At 36.5% G+C, this 17,648-nt stretch overlaps 1 protein-coding gene across 3 annotated transcripts in view; it reads left to right on the top strand.

Moving 5' to 3' along the window:
• PEAK1 (pseudopodium enriched atypical kinase 1) overlaps nt 1-17,648 on the top strand; it is a 254,170-nt gene that overhangs the window by 26,864 nt on the left and 209,658 nt on the right. For all 3 annotated transcript variants that reach the window (XM_051982512.1, XM_051982513.1, XM_051982511.1), the window contains exon 2: nt 16,496-16,566. The gene's annotated coding sequence lies outside the window, so the exon portion shown is untranslated. The remainder of the gene's footprint in view (nt 1-16,495; nt 16,567-17,648) is intronic.

Raw genomic sequence — 17,648 nt, 5'->3', positions numbered from 1 at the left:
TTTTGGGAACATCCTTTATAGGGTAGTTGGTTGAGAGTGGAAAGGAGGTGGCAGGTGTAGTGCTTTTAGCAGATTTAACATGGAAAACTTCTGGCAATTGGTTCAATATCAGGTATGAGATAAAATCGAAGAGTCAGAGATGGCACCTGACCTGGGAGGATTGAAAGATTGTTGGTAGAGAAGGAGGAGCAGGTTTGGGGGGGAAGTGAGGTATTCTGCATCAGACTCATGTAAAAGGAAGCACAATTACTCCCCTGGGCTAGCGGCTTCTAGACATCCTAAGTTAGAGTTGCCTTGTGGAGAATTACTTGTATAATGTGCAAATATGACAGAGGGATGAGCTCTTTCATTCTCCCCTTTCTGCTAGGGTTCTGGTGGGGAGGTTGAAGATCTTTACTTTTGGTTTGAAATTTAGAAGAGCTGTGTAAATCCCCCACCTTGTCCAGCTGTTTGTTTCAGAAGGAAGTCCATGTTCTGTGGAGCAGGAGACAGGCCTGTGTGATTTTAGGGCTTCCCAAAGAGGCAGCAGAAGGAAGAGACCTGGTTTCTCAGGCTGCAAAGAACCCCTCTTGTGCACTTTTCCTGCTGGCCTTCTACAGCTGATCCTGATACAGCTGCATTCAGGCCCAAAGGGCTGTGATTTAGATTTGGAAGAATAGTCATTGAATTTTGCTCATTTTACAGAGATCAAGTGTTCTGTATAGGATCACCCATCAGTAAGCAGAGCCTGGATTCTCATCTTCTCTGAAGCCTTTTTTTTAGTCCTCAAATCCTATGTTGGTGGCTGATGGATTGTCACTGCATTTTCTGGGAGCTCAGTTTCCTGTCCGGTACTTTATTGTAGGGCACTTTATTGTAGCCTGTTTAGCCCTGCTGCTTTGAGTGATCCATAGGAAAAAATCATTTCATTATTTAGGCATTTCAAGATTCCCATATGTCTAACTAGGTAATTTGGCAAGGTATTTTGACTGATTAGCACCATTTCCTTTTTGGCTATTATAGTTACTTAACCTTCTTTTACAGCTAAAATATACAGCTATAGAGCAGCTGCCAATTAGCTCCCCGTAGGAGCCAAAAGTCTCAGTTGTTTTTTGTTTCTATTTGCTGAAAGGGTAGATCATATCCATTAGTTAGAACTGACATAAGAAGAGATGGAAATACTTACCAGCAGTTAACGGGTAATACAATTATTCTTTCCTTATGTGATTGTTTTGGATTTGTGCAGCACATCCATCTGTTTGTTCCTTAAAAGGTAAGATGTGTTGATGACAACAATTTGTAACTTGCATGAGGGAATTCTTAGGACTACCAAATTATTTCAGAGAAGCCTTTTGCTTCCCCTTTAGCAATGAACATCCAGTCCTTTTAGATTATACTGTAGCATCTGAATCTTTCCCCTGTCTAAAGAGCAATAGGGTGTTCTGTGATAATCTCTTCATTACATCAGCCCTTACAAAGGAGGATGGGGTGTTCCTTGAGAGTCTCCTTCATGACTTAATTTTATGTTGGATAGATAAGAGCATACTTTCAGAACAGATGAGCAAAATTCATGAATCCTTTGTGGCTTTTTTTCCCCCATAAAGTATCAGGGAATTCTATTGCTGGATAGTTAGGACAGAGTGTAGTTCAAAAGGACTATGAGGTTTGCAAATTTATACTCTTGCCTTTACTTAACTAAGTTAATATTGCTTGTTCAAAATAAATTCTTTGAAGATCTTTTTCAAAAGAGCATCTTGACCACCTGCTAGTTGCAGATCGATTTCCATTGTATAGCAGTCTCTAAGTCTCTCTTCAATCGACATCAGCTATTAAGGAGGCTTCCGAGCCATTCTTTGTGTTTAGGGGTCACTGCTTTACAAATAAATCTAGTTCGGTGAACTGTGAAATCAATCATTAAATCATAGACATTGCCTTTGAAACCTGTATATTGATGACAATAGAAATGTTTGTCATTCAGTGTTATTTAAATCTTCAGAGTTTTTGTGAGCCCTGTTGATAAGAGATATCATTAGGAATAAAAAGACGCTTTCTGCTATTTAAATTCCATAGTACAAGGAGCAGAATACAGCCAGAGACCCAAGGCTCCTGGCTTTGGCTGTTACTGGGAGCTAACTTTCATTTCCTTCTCTATGAAATGAGAACTTTAGCATAGTCTCTAGACTAGGATTTCTTCCTGGGGCTTCACACTTCCATAAGAATGACAAACCACCCGGCTACTGGTTTGCTTGTAAAGATGGTGGGGGGCTTATTTTGAAGCCATCTCCCCTCTATCACTTACTTGATCCCCTTTGTGACCAGAAGTACTTCTTATGAGACAGCCAGCCCTAGGTATGGCTTTAAAACAAAATTGACCCAAATATATTGTCACTAACTTTGTGTTTATAACAGACTTTGATACCCACACTGATGATAACTACTTAGCATTATTAGAATACCATTGTTCTCATATTTGAGACCATATTTTAGTCCAGTATTTTATTCAATTGCAAGTAAAATGTAGGTCGTCAGGAGTTAAATACACGTGTTGTCATTTCCATAGAATATAAGTTTCTTGTGGACAGGACTGTTTTATTTTTGTTTTTCTATTTTTAGTACTTATTTAGTATAAAGGTGTCTGATAAATACTTGCTAATTGATGTGGCTTCTGAAAAAACATGATCATCAGCAACATTGAATGTAATTCCCAGATCAAGAAAGGTAGTATTGTCCTGTTATAATCTGAGGAAGTGACTCCATAGCTGGAGTATTATGGAGGATAGAATTCAGGATCTCTCAAATATATCTTATGAGGACAAATTTCAGACATTGGGCAAGTTGTTTAAGTATTACTGTTTGATATATACTGTGTTAATTGCTGGGGATACAAAGAAAAGCAAAATCAGTTGCTGCTGTCAAAAAGCTTGTAGTCTTTTTAATCTGAAATCTGTGAACTTGATTTAAAAAAAAACTATTTTTATAATTATTTTAACATAATTTGTAATTTTATTATTTTATACATTTAAAAATATTATTCAAAGAAAGGATCCATAGGTTTCACCAGAATGCCCTCCCTCCAAAAAAAGGGAACATTATTATTGTACTAATGAGGAAGGCAACAATATGTAAATAACTATATAATAAAAGTTAAATATAGAGTACAAGGGAAGTGGTCACTGCCTCCTGCACAAAGTGAAATTTGAGCTGAGCCTTGTAGGAAGCTGAGGAACCTTAACAAGTGGAAGTAATGGGAAAAGACTTAATGAGAAGATGCAGATAAACCAGTGTAACTGAATTTTTAAGTGTTTTCAGGAAAAGAAGGTGTAAGGCTAGAAACAAAGAAAGTGAACAGGTTATAAGAGGAATTTATATTTGATCCTGAAAGTAATTACAAAAGGAAAATTCCCAACAATGTACTAGTCAAAATCTAGAGTTCCCATATTTTTACCCCACCCTGCAGCCAAAAAAAAAAAAAAAAAAAAAAAAAAAAAAAGTTGCTGCAAAAAATCCAGAAAAAAAGTTTTTTTTGTTTTGTTTTGTTTATTTAAAGGCAATTCAAAAGGTAGTTAGGATTGCTCAAGATATGGTGGCTTTCTCCTTTACCAAGAGAAGATAGTGAAATACAATATTCCAGAAGGCAAAAGAAATAGACTTACAATCAAGAATAATTTTCTCTGCAAAGCTTTACATAATCCTGCAGTGAGAAGGTGTGTGTGTGTGTGTGTGTGTGTGTGTGTGTGTGTGTGTGTGTTTATTTATTTATTGCCTCAGCAAAAAGTGACTTGCTCAGGGTCACACAGCTAGGAAATGTTAAGTGTCTGAGGTCACATTTGAACTCAGGTCCTCCTGATTTCAAGGCTGGTGTTTTACTCATTGAGCCACCTAGCTGTCCCTAAAAAGATGTATTTTTGATATAACAAAGGACTTTAAAGAATTTGTGATGAAGAGATGAGAGCTAAGTTCAGACTGTGAAGTGCAAATAAGAGTCCAAAGAAAGCTGGACACCTATATTTATTTGAGCAGTTGAAAGGACATGATGATTTAGTGCTAACATTCTAATAGGGAAAAAGGAAAACAAATGTCTCTTCCCAATCATCATACCTTCAAAGAATATTGTTGAGGGAGTTAACTTTTTTTAAAGATTTTTTAATTTTCAAAAGATATGCATGGATAATTTTTCAACATTAACTCTTGGAAAACCTTGTGTTCCAATTTTCCCTCTCTTCTCCCTCTGCCTTTCCCTAGTAATCCAATATATGTTAAACATGGTAAAATGTATGTTAAATCTAACATATGCCCATATATTTATATAGTTATCTTGCTGCACACAAAAAAATCAGATCAAAAAGGGAAAAAATGAGAAAGAAAAGAAAATGCAAGCAAGCAATGACAAAAAGAGTGAAAATGCTATATTGTGATCCACACTCAGTCCCCCCAGTCCTCTGTCTGTGTGTAGATGGCTCTCTTCAGCACAAGATAATTGGAAGTGGTGTGAATCATCTCATTTTTGAAAAGAGCCACATCTATTAGAATTGATCATCGGATAATCTTGTTGTTGCTGTGTACAATGATCTGAGGGAGTTAACTTTTTAAAAATTATTTTTAATATGAAGAAAAAATAGAAATTCAAAAGAAAACACAAAGAACAGTTTTGGAAGTAATGCGTAGAAATATATTGTATACTTTAAGAAAAACTAGCAAGCAATATAAAATGAAGCTTGGTAGTTTTATACAGAGTTCTTTTGTGTTTTTTCTGTAAAGAATTATTTTTTTTGTATTTAAGTTCACAATTTTTTAAATGAAAAAGTAAAGTGGCAATACTGCTGCTTGTATTGTTTACTAAATAGATTAAATGTGAGGAAAGTGCTTTATGATTGTACCAGAATACCTGCCACATAGTATTACTAAATGTTTGAATAGAGGAAATAGCTATCATATAACATAAGTGCAGTAACAGCAAAAGGAAACCTTGGCTGAATCATCTCATCCCACCAGACCTGTGTCCTCACCTATAAAATGAAGGAAGCTGACTAATTGACCTCTAATGGCCCTTCTAGCCCTGGCATTAATGATTCTCATAAAAATTTAATGAGAGTTCAAAGGAGGAAGAAATAACTTCTATGTTAAACTCATGAAAAAGGAAAGTAGGCTAGGCCTTAAAAGACAAATGAAATTGAATGAAGTAGGGAATCAATTTTTTGCTCTGACAAAGTTCAGGCAGCACTGAAAGCACTGATTTGCCCCTTCGGATACTCAAACTCAGTGAAGATTTTTTGAGTGTCTGTTGTATGCAAAGCATTTTATGAGGACCTGGTCTTCTGCATACAATCTGCTGGTGGATATAGCAGATAAGTAAAAGTAAAATAATTTGAGGAAGAAGAAAGCACTTACTATTAGGAAATTCAGGAACGTTTTGATGGAAGTTTGCTGGATATCCATGAAAACATTTATGGTCCGTGTTTTGGGCAAGTTTGACTGATACCATGATAAGGCATAACCTGAAATTTTTACCTGAACATAGAAACTTGCATAGAAACGGAGCCCCATTATCAAAATGAAGTAACATTTTTTAACATTACTATTTTTTTTCCATTAAAAAGTATTTATTTTTTTTCTTCTCTCTTTGCCTTCTCCTCCCAAGAGAACAACAAAAGGGGAAGGGGAGGTGGTAAATCCCTTAAAACAAATATTCATAGTTAAACAAATTCCTTCATTGGCTATGTCTAAAAACATGTCTGCATTTTAAGGTTCATTACTTCTCTAATAGAAGATAGCATACCTTATCCAAAGTCTCCATGAATCATTATTTGTCATTGCATTTTTTTGGAGATCTATAATTTTTCAAAGTTTTTCTTTGTGATACTGTTTTATTGTGGCCTACATCAGTTCTTAAAGATCTTCCGATTTTCTTCTGAAATTGTCCATTTTATCATTCCCTATGGTGCCATAGCATTCAATTCTATTCACATTCTGTAATTTCTTCTGCTATTCCTTAGTGGGTAGCTATCCTCATTTCTTTTTTTTTTTTTTTTTTTTTTGTCTTTTTTTTCTTTTTCTTTTTCTTTTTTTTTTTTGCTACTATGAAAACAGTTGCTCCACAGAGAATGAATGTTCTTTAAATGAAGAAGGGCAGCCAGTAAAATGACAGGAAAAGATAATGAGGAATGTTGAAGGGGATATGGGAAAACTGGGACACTGATACATTGTTGGTGGAACTGTGAATGGATCCAACAGTTCTGAAGAGCAATTTAGAACTATGCTCAAAAAGTTATCAAACTGTGCATACCCTTTGACTGAGCAGTGTTTCCACTGGACTTATATCCCAAAGAGATCTTAAAGGAGGGAAAGGGACCCACATGTGCAAAAATGTTTTGGTAATGGCAAAAAACCTGGAAATTGAATGAATGTCCATCAGTTAGGGAATGGCTGAATAAATCATGGTATATTATGGAATATTATTGTTCTGTAAGAAATAACCAACAGTGTAATTTCAGAGAGGCATGGAGAGGCTTGCATGAACTTATGCTAAGTGAAAAAAGTAGAACTAGGGGATCATTATACACAGCAACAAGAAGTCTATGCAATGATCAATTCTAATGAACATGACTCTCTTCAACAATGAGATGATTCAAACCAGGTCTACTTGTTCAGTGATGAAGAGAGCCATCTACACCCAGAAAGAGGATTGTGGGAATTAAGTGTGGAACACAACATACATATTCTCACTTTTTCTGTTCTGTTCTGTTTGCTTGCATTTTGTTTTCTTTCTCAGGTTGTTTTTTTTTTTTTTTTCCTTCTTGATCTGATTTTTCTTATGCAGCAAGATAACTGTATAAATATGTATACATATATTGGATTTAACATATATTTTAACATATTTAACATGTATTGAACTATCTGCCATCTAGGGGAGGGGATAGGGAAAAATTTGGAACAGAAAATTTTGCAAGGGTCAGTGTTGAAAAATTACCCATGCACATTTTTTTTTTAAATAAAAAGCTTTACTAAAATTTAAAAGAAGAAGAAAGTAAAGAAGGGTGGCCAGGCTGTAGTGGCTAGACAGCTTGACTTGTAACCAGGATAATCTTCATTCAAGCCCTGCTACCACCTGGTGCTGGTTTCTGTGACACTTGGCAAACCCTTGTCCCTATCAGAGTTCTAGGCATCTCTGACCACCCTATTACTTTCTTCAGCTGGGGTCTCCATGACCATGGCCATCTCAGACCTCTCTGCATTGTTGCTTCATGCAGAGTTGCTTTTAGTAGCAAAGAGAAAGGAGGCTAATGCTTCTGCTCCAATAGGGGTTTCTTTTTTTATTACCGCCTTCATGAACACACCATTATGTGCCATCTGTTGCAAAGATAGCTTATGATCTCACTAGAGATTGTTGTATTGCCCTTCAGGCAAGTTCCACTTGATCAGAAATACCTCTTTAAAAGGCAAACAAATTGCCAAGAGTGAGCATAGCAGCATTTGTCTCTTGCCCATCAAATCAGAGTGGCTGTCTTCCCAACAGGGAGGAAGCACCCAAGCTGGGCCTGTGGAGGCCTTTAGGTAAGTGTGCTGGTATCAGGGCCAATGGCTGTGAGGAGGCTGGTTACCTCTGTTCCACCAATAGGATGAGAGGGACTCAATGGGACTGGCTGAGGAAGAGAAATGGAAGTGGTCCCTTGCTGTGGCTCCAACACTATTTTTAGGAATATTTGAGAACATTTCAGTTTTTCTTGATTTCCTTGTTTCACTTTGGAGTTTGTTGTTGTCATCATTGTATTAGCATTTCTCTTTTCCAGGCAGAAAGAGGAATTGAAGAATTGGGGTTTCTTTCTTTTTCAGACTGGGCGTTATTTCCTCAAATAAACGGACTATCGGTCTTCTGAAAATACCAAGACATAAAAAATGTTACTGCTAAGAAAATACAGTGCGTGGTAGAATTAAAATTGCATTAAAGTAGTTCAGCAGTAGAAGAAATGTCCTATTATTTGCCAATATATTTTCAGTGAAATAAACTATAATTAAGTCCTGAATTCCATAGCCCTAATTAAATGCAATTTGTAATGTTGCAAATGACAACTTAAAAGAGCAGGATTCCTGGGGATGGGGCTGTTGAATTCCTGACTCCTTCAGAAGTTAGGGATCATTTCATTTAGCCTTTGCTTGCAACTTACATTGTCCAATTATGCCAAAGAAAGCCAAATAGTCTGTTAAATATTTGCCAGAGGAATAAGAGATGCCTCATAAAACTGTTTTCCGTATGAATTTTTTTTCACTAGTGAAATAGGAAATATAAATTACTTGGTTACTTAATTTTTATGAATGCTCACAATGCGCTGGGTGCTAAACAGGAGGCCTTTGGCCCACTAAAAAATTATGTTCATAGTTAAGTAAGGCAAGTTTGTTTTTCTTTAACCTCCTATCTCTGTTTATTTCTTTTAGTTTGTATCTTCTGTGTACATTGAAAAAGAGTCATTTATTATCATTGGTAGATGAGCTCTCTGAAGGTAGAAACTCCATCTTTCCTGTGGTCTCTAAAGCCTTTCATGAAGTGCCTTCCATTTGGGGAGATCAATACCTGTTCCTGGAAGATGGCTAGAGTTGATTAGGCAGATAAGAAGTGGGAGGTATTCCAGGCATGCAGGACAAAGGAGAAACTTGTAGAATGTAGTTCTTTTAAGGTAATTTTATCTTGAAAAATTAATTTCTAATGAGGAATGAAAGAAAATTACTTATTTGGCAAAGCTCTAAAATGGCATTGTCTTTGAGTGTGAAGGACAACTTTTTTTTTTTTTTTAGACTCTTGCCTTTGCCATGTAGTATGTCCTATTCCATGTATCAAATTTAAATTTATTCAAATTTTTTAAAGATACTGGCTTGATGAAGCATTTTTAAATTCAGTGAGTACACACTTGCAAAGACTTTAAGGTGGCCATGGTGTCAGAGTTAGAAGTTTTTTGCTTATAGTCTTGTAGGAGAAGATCTTCCTACAGTGGGTGGAGGAAGGATACTCTCCAAGGGGGTAAGGAGGAGGAGGAGAAGAAGGCTGTGAATGTGCCTTAGGGATTGTCTTGGAAGCAAGGCTGCTTCTCCTAAGAGAATGTCCCCTGGAGCATAGGACCAAGGAGAGTGGAACAGTAGAGAGGGATGGGATTACTTGAAATGCTATTTGGACTTTAAGGTAGATATGGATGTATAAAAATGCTGATGATTTATTTTGTATTCTGCAACTTTGCTAAAATTGTGAAGTATTTCTAATAGTTTTTTAGTTGATTCTCTAAGGTTCTCTAAGTATACCATCATATCATCTATAAAGAATGATACTTTGGTTTCTCATATGGAAGGAGCTCAAAGAGAGCTCTTTGCCTCTGGTTTGGTCTGTCTGCCTCCTTTCCTCCCTTCCTGTCTCTCCCTGTTTCTCTCTGTCTCCTTACTTTCTCTCTTTGCATTTCACTTTCCTTATCTCTATCTTTCTCTTTTTCTCTACCTTCACTTCTTTAACATTTATTGTTGCCATTTGGACTGTTTATCCAAACTTGACCTTACCCATTCTCCCATGTCATAAAGGACAACAAATCTGGCAACCTAAGTTCCTATCTTTTCTTTTCTCTCCCTACCCCATTCCTGCTGATAGGAAGAAGGCAGCCTTATTTATTCTGCTTTCTCCAGGGTGGAGATTGTGCCTTACAGTCAAGCACTTTTTACTTAGCCCTTTCCATGATTGCCCTTGTGGAGATGGCCACTTCCTTCTTTTGGTTTTTATGTCTTTCTTTTGTATCATTTCATACAATGGCTTTTGTTTTCCTGAATTCCTCTTTGTTTATATTTGGGGAGATAATGTTGCTTTATGTTTGTGTACCACATTTGCTGGACCATTCCCCATCATTCCCCTTTGGGTCATATGATTTTTTCCTTTTCCTATCTGCAAGGTAGTTTTTTCACCTTTGTCACTATTTACTTGTACTCACTTCTTTAGGAGCCATGATGCTTTATATGAACAAGAGGCTTATATTCACAGCCAGATCAATAATGCAGATCTCAATATAATTTAGAGGATAATTGCTTTCCCAGTATTTTTCTCCCTGGGAATGTCTGTTTTTCCTCTCTGATATTTTCATTTCTATCTGTTCCAGTTGAGTTCCATTTCTCCTCTAAATTATGAAAGGAAAGAAGGGAGTAAAACATGACTCTGAAGTGAGTAATCTGAGTTTGCCTGTAAAAATGAACACACGCATTACAAACAGTTAAATAAAGCTCATTAAATTTCAGTACTCTTCTCCCCTCTTACTACCCCCCTTTCCCCCCCCCAAAAAAAGTGGCTTCTCTCCTCCCTACATCCAAAGGGAAAACCTGTTACTCATTAGGCTTCCTTGGCATTCCATCTGTTTAAATTCAGTGCTGGACATGGTACACCAATTTCCCAGTTTCTCTGAAATGTTACTGTATTAGGAAAAGAGTGTCTTTTTTTCATGACTCGGGGTGTCAAGAAGCACCAAATAAAGTTTGCCTCATGATTCTTGACTTTTGGGTCATTAAAAGAGAAATCATGCTCTTTTCCTAGTACAGTAATATTACAGAGAAACTGGAACCTGATATGCTGTGGCCATTATCACCGTCACTGACCCTATGGACTTGTTGATGTGGTAATTCCCTCCAGCAGTGCAGTTCACAGCTTATCCATGGCCATAATCTCAGTTTTTCGAAAGTCTGTTAATATTAGCTTGGTTGTATCTTGAGTTATCTGCACTTTTGGACCACTCCATTTCAGTATAAATGTAAAAGGAGATGATTTTGAAATTTGGGTCCACATACTCATAGACTTAATGATACCCCCCACAGAGAATTAGAAACAGTGCCTTAAGTCCTTGGCATAATTATTGACCCATCTTATCTTTATCTCTCTTACTCTGCTTGTATAGATTGGGCAGATCTTTGATCCCTGATACATGCCCTTGTATCTCCTAGTTATGGAATCATTTAGGTGCTTAAATGTTCTCTGAATCTCCAGTTACATTGAAGCTTTAAAATTAATAGCGCAATTTTTTTAGATAGAAATCTTAGTTGGTATAAAGTATCACATTAAAGATTCATACTGATTACAGTTGCCATATTTTTATTAAGCAAATGCTTGGGTTAGTGGCACAGGAAGCAGGCGCCATACAATTTTGCTACTCACTGACCTGAAGCTCAGTCATTTGCATTTCTTTGGCAGCAGGTTCAGAATGTCTGTTTGATGTGAGACTGACTGTTTACTAGGGCTTATAATGATTTCCTATTTGATACTTTTTAATGTTGATGAATGCCTATTAAGATTACAGAGCAGCTCAGAATCTACAGTGTTGTAGCTGGGGAGACCTTAGAGATCTTTTAGGTCAACTCTCTCAGTTTTCAGATGAGGAAACTGGGGTTCAGGGAAGTAAGTGACTTGTCCTTAGTCACACATCTGGTTCATGGCAAAGTCAGAGCTGGAACCTGCATTTCATGGAATCCAGTCCTGTGCTTTATTTTTTCCTAATGCCCCATTGTGAAGAGTATTTTTTTCATTTCTTAGACTTGCATAAGAGTGACTGCTGCAGTCATACCCAGTTTCTTCAACTATCTCTAAGTCATTTTAGATGTAAAAAGAAAGGAGAATGGAAATGTGTTATAGGCCAGACAAGCTTATGGCTATAATAAAAATTGATAGGGCAAGAGTGCAATTAAAACCCTTCTCTTGCTTCACTGAGAGACCTTTAATAAGCAAACATAGAATCAAACAGATTGAGGATGGTGTTTTTTTTTAATGACATAAAACTGTTGCCCATGAGGTTTTTGGCTGACATCATGAATCTAATTTTTCTTAATGGCTGTGATGGACTACAAATTCAGAAGTGCTGAGAATATTGCAGTAAATTACTGAGCCATCAAATCCTGTCATCTGTCATCTTTTATCTAAATAGAGGATTTGGTTTCTAAACTGTCAGGAACAAATAAGTGGGACCCCTTCAAGGTTTTATTTGTTCATGCTTGAATAATTCAATTCAGAGACATCTAAATATAGAAAAAAATTTTAAAAAGCCAACACTAAAGTGATGCATCTCTTGCTTGTGTAACCTAGGGAAAAAATCTATAGATTTTCCTTCTTTCAGCCTGAGAGCCCTTGAAATATGTCAAGCCTTTATAGTGATGTAAGCCCTACTTGTATATGCCAAAGTTAATGACTCACACCTTTGCCAAATAATACATTGCTTCTTGGATAGCAGAAGAGGCTTTTTTTCTTGTTGCAAATTTACCTTTGGTTGATTGAAGAAATATTTTTCATTGCCTGATATGTGCAAAGCATTGTGCCAGACAGTATGGGGGATACAAAGCTGAATGATTGGTATGTTCCCATTAGGTATAATGATCTCATAGATTTGTTGCCTCTTATTTTCTTCCCTTGTAAAGTTGAAGCATTTAAATATATTTATCTTTTATTTGAGCTGTTTGGGAAAGGTGAAGGAAAGGACAAGACTGGTTTTATAAATAGGCAAAAATTGCTGAAGAGATCGAGTTCATATGAGAGACTTTTTAAGTACCTACTATGTCCAAACATATAGTAGAGATATACAACCCAATTACCCCAATATAGGGGTAAGGACCCACTCTCTGACAAAAGATTTCTGCTGACAGAAATTAGATTTAGACCATCATCTCAAAACACATAAGAAAATTCCAAATGTATATGTTATTATACGTGAAAGGCCAAAACAAGGAAAAATTCCTTTCTGAAGCTGATCCTTACTAAGAGAGAAAATTTAATTGCTGAGGTAAAAATGATAAAAAAAAAAAAAAAAACAAACAAACAAATAAAAAAACTTTGGGATTGTGAGGATATGTGGCTAATCCATCATGGAGTCTGTGACAGAGAAAATTCAGGCATGGTCTGACATGTACTCTATAATATCTCTTCCTGGTTGGTTCCTCCTCTATTTGAAAGAATAAATTATCAGAATTTTGGATAATTAAGTCATTATTATGTCATGCATCTATGCCAATCTTCTTACCTTGTTTCTACATCTATTTTCTTCTTCAATTCAAGTGATCTTGGAAAACTTCTTTATGTGGGCTTTCTGGTTTAAAGTCTTTTCTTTCTGTGCAGCCTAGAAATTAGGAGTATTTAGTGTAGTGATATTTATTTAAAATATTATTAACTTTGAAAGGCTTCTGGAATCTGATTGATGGCAATGATCAACCATGATTCCAGAAAACCAGTGGTGTAAAATGTGATATGTTAAATAAACTGAATGAAATATAGTCAGTATGGGAATTTCTTTTACTTGTTTTAATTTATTAAAAGAATTTTGTTTTTCTTAATTTCTTTTTAATAGTTGAGGCAAGGGATGGGGGTCAGTTAAGGGATCCTGAAGCCAGAAAATGCTGCCCTGTTCATTACCTGTCTAGTGGCCATAAAATCTTTGCTTGAAAGAAGTTTAGTAAGAGAAGGTCCCTCATCTCTTCAGGTATTTTTCTTTTGCATAATATACATCCTCATATCAAACTTAAATCCTCTGCCTCTTCCATCCTTTATTCCTAGTTTTGTTCTCTTGGCCCAGGTAAGAAATAGCTTGGGACAGCTGTCACCCAAGACTTTCCTTCTTCAGCCTAAGCATCCCCAGTTCCTTCAACCGATTAAAACAGTGATGCTGTTTTGAGTACTGTTTTGAAACCCTTCATTATCCTGCTTGCCCCAGGTTGAGTTTCTTGCCACTTTACCATTGACCTTCCTACAGTATGGGGTGGCAAACTGAACTCTTTCCCCTATGTGATTTAACTAGGACAGCGTATAAGAATTCTATTCTTTCCCTAGCCCTGGATACTGTGACTGTCTTCATATAGCTTTCATAGTAAACAAATTCCTGGCTAGATAAATTCCTCCACCAATGCAGTCTGTGCCTTCTCTACCTTTTTGACTTTTAAATATTGACTTAAAAAACACTGAGAGGTTAATCAGTATGTGTCAGCAGCAGGTGTTGGACCCAGTTCTCCCTTACTCCCAAGCTGGCTCTCTTCCCATCCTTATCATGCTTCATCATTAATGTGTGTTGGAATAGAATGGAGTTGTTCTTGTAGTTCCTTACCTCTGACTGCTAAAGCAAATCCATTTGTTTTGTTGGATGCTGCAAATTCTGGTGACTAATCCTAGACCTTGAATAAAAGGTCAAAAGATAACCTTTCAGATCTTTTCTGTGGTATTCATACTTTTAAAAATATTGTTAATTTGTTTCCATTAGTTTCATGAGGTGGCAAGAGAAATACGATTTGTGTAAAGTTCTTATTGAAATAGTAAATGAAAATCAGTGCTGATTAATAATCAAGCATTTTTGTTTCTTGTAATGTTTCTATCATTAATAATCTTGTGAATAATTGATTTATATGGATTTCTTTGTTGAATACAAAGTTGAACTTGCTATAGTTTATGACATTGCAGAGGAAGTGTGGGAGGTATCGCTACTGTTTCTGGGATCCTATAATCAAAGATTTAAAGCTGGAAAGGCAAAGAGCTCTGGTCCAACTTCTATGCTTTTATAGGTGGGAAAATAAAGTTTCAGTGTAATGAAACCCCTTGGCCAAGGTCACCCAGGTATTTAGTGTCAGAAGTGGGATTTAAGTAACAATCATTTGATTCCAGAGCCAATGGTTTTTCCCTTTTACCAGTTTCCATGTGTTTTATAGTCTTTGTTCCTAAAAGTCCATTTTTTTCTATCTCCCTGCTAAGATTGAGTGATCCTCATTTTCTCTGTAAAAATTTTTAATATAAAGTTATTTTTAAAAATTCAACTATTAACTTTCCCCCTTCTTGCTGATTATTCAATATTTTTAATGCTTAACCTTGCTGATGGCAGAGATTGGATAATTTTTGCAGTGGGAAAATAGTTGCTAAAAATATTGAGGTCTTTGCCTTACCTGATATCTATTTGGCAAAAATATGTAATTCTTAAATTTTTTTGGATTTCTTTTATTTTTCAATAATGTTTTTCCCCCAAATACATGTAAAGATAGTTTTCAACATTCATTTCTGTGAGATTTTGTGTATGGATTTCTAATAAAGAAATTCAGGTTAAGAAAGAAAATTGTTTCCTTAGTAATCTGTTGTTTTCCTTTTGGCTAAAGCAAACAATATTGGTTTTTATGTTAGGAAACATATGTTTAAGTTCAACTCTGCCGTTCAGCTCTTTGAAGTTAGAGAAGTCACTTATCCTCTGCTTCCTGCTTCATTTTCCCCATCTATAAATTGAGAATAATAATAATTATACTACCTACCTTAGATGACTGGTTTAAGTGTCAAATGTCATACCCCCAAGTTTACAAAAGTCTTTGTAATTTTTGCTTGCAATGAGGCATTTTGACATTTTTAAAGGTCTCGTTGTTTGTGCGGAGGTAATTCTAAGATCTAGAAAACTGTGTCAATGAAAATTAAGAATACTGTGTAGAATGTATATGTCACCAGAGGACCAGCCTGGCTAAGTAGATTTTTTAAAAACACAGTTATGTGGTCAGCAAGCAAATATTGAGTTCCCCTGCTTTCTAAGTACTATGCTAGTTTCTGGGGTTATAAATAAAAAAGATGAAAAAAAATTCCTGCTTTCAAGAAACTTACATTAAATTGGAGAAAATAGCATATATATGTATATCAGTATATACACAGAATAAATTAAAAATAAATTGTATTTAGGCAATTAGGAAGAGAGAGTACACTAACATTGAGGATGTCAAAGTCTTTCTGTGAAGCTGGGGCTTGAGTTGAGTCTTGTGGGAGAAAAGGAACTCTATGGGACAAGAGGGAAGATTTTCCTTTTTTGGGAGATGGCTAGTACAGGTCAGAGAGTTGGCTTTTATTGAATGCTAAGGGTTAATAACAGACAGCAGCAGGCCTGTTTGGGTAGATAGAGTATGGGAAATGGAGTAGTTCATAAAGAGGCCAAAATAGTAAGTTGGGACCAAGCTGTGAACAACTTGAAAAGCCAGACTAATAGTTTATCCTCCAGGCAAGAGAGAGCTCCTGGAGTTGATTAAGCGGAAGAGGGAATAGAAACAGCAAATCATGGCTCTTTGAAGTATAAAGTAATAGAATTATAGTTCTTATATCAATCAGTCAATAAGCATTTGTTAAATGCCTTAGTTGCAGACATTGTATTAAGTCTTAGAAATCTACCCTCCAAAAAGACAATTTCTGCCCTCAAGAAACTTATAATCTAATGGGAGAAGACAGCTCATAAAAGGAGGAGGAAGGGAAAAGTAGAGGAGTCGTGATGGCCAATTCTAGAAATCTTTGGGTGGAAAATGAAGAGAAGGCTGGTAGGGCAGAATGTAGTTGCTTAAATGGAGGTTCTGAGAAAGCTCTCCAGTCAAAGGAAAAGTCTCAATACCAGGGATGACCAGATCTTGCCAAGATGAAGTTTCTGGAGCATAATGGTGAAGTCCAGAGGAGTAGGTCCATAGCCAAGTGGGAATGAAGACTCATTTTGGCTTGAAATGTGCTGGTGATCGTCTTTTTTTTTTGTTTCAGGTTGCTGCCAACACTAGCCCTGGTGTGCTGGGCACCTGCCATCGTGGATTTGTGTAGAACGCCAAGATAAGGTATTTTCTGATCTCCAGCTGAGAAGAGGGGGAATTGTTGCTGATGTATTTAAAGCTGCTGAAACTGTCTGAATTTCTTTCTAAGCTCTAATAGGAGTTAAATACCTATAGAATTGATTAATTTGAAAGAGAGGGGAAATATTTTTCCATATAATAGAACACTTAGTTTGGAGGAGTGAAGAATATACTTATTTTCTCTCCATGGGACAATATACATAAAGGAACAAGTTCTTAGCATGTCTGGTGAGAGGTCCTTATGGAAAACAGCCTGCAGATAGTTTCTGAATATTTGTTAATGTCAGACAAGTCGAGCACTAACTGAGATAGTGCAACCCAGCGAGGTCTCAGGGTATGCTGGGAAGACTCTATCAGTCAGGCATTTATTAAGCATTTACTCTATGCCAGGCATTGTGTAAAGCCCTGGAGAAACAAAGATGAAAGTGAAATAATTACTATCGTCAAGGAGCTGCCATTCCAACAGGGGAGATAATACATGCATGTGCGCGCACACACACACACACACACACATACACACGCGTGTATTTTCAAGGTCACTTGATATCTGTTTGTGGATTCTTCTGTGTGAAATATGACATGCATATGAAGCTGTCTCCTGTCTATAGAGGTATATAGATACGTATATATGTGTGTGTGTCTATATGTGTGTATGTGTTTATGTGTACCCACGGATGTACACACATGCGCATGTACACATACAAAGAGGACCTCAGATGACTTTGAATGAGAAAGTACTAGCCCTACGAATCTGGGAATCTGGGAAATCGGCTGTTTAATATGACCCTTGAGGTGCATTTCCAAGGAAATCAGGGATTCTTAAAAGTGGCATTGAGGAGGGAGGAGTATTCCAGGCCTGGGAGATGGTTCGGGTAAAGGCATCGAAGTTGGAGCATTGTGGGTAAGGAATAGTAGGGCCTGTATGACTGGACCATGTTAGTGTATGAGTGGAAATAGTATTTAAAGCAAATGGAAATTTAGGAAGAGGACAGGGTGAAGAGTTTTAAAACAGAAGAGTTCATTTTTCATCCTAAATGTATTAGGGAGCCCCTAGAATCTGTTGAATA

The sequence above is a fragment of the Antechinus flavipes genome, chromosome 2, assembly GCF_016432865.1.
Source record: "Antechinus flavipes isolate AdamAnt ecotype Samford, QLD, Australia chromosome 2, AdamAnt_v2, whole genome shotgun sequence".
NCBI lineage: Eukaryota > Metazoa > Chordata > Mammalia > Dasyuromorphia > Dasyuridae > Antechinus > Antechinus flavipes.
The sequence above is the reverse complement of the archived record's forward strand: the minus strand, read 5'-3'. Positions and strand labels throughout refer to the sequence as shown.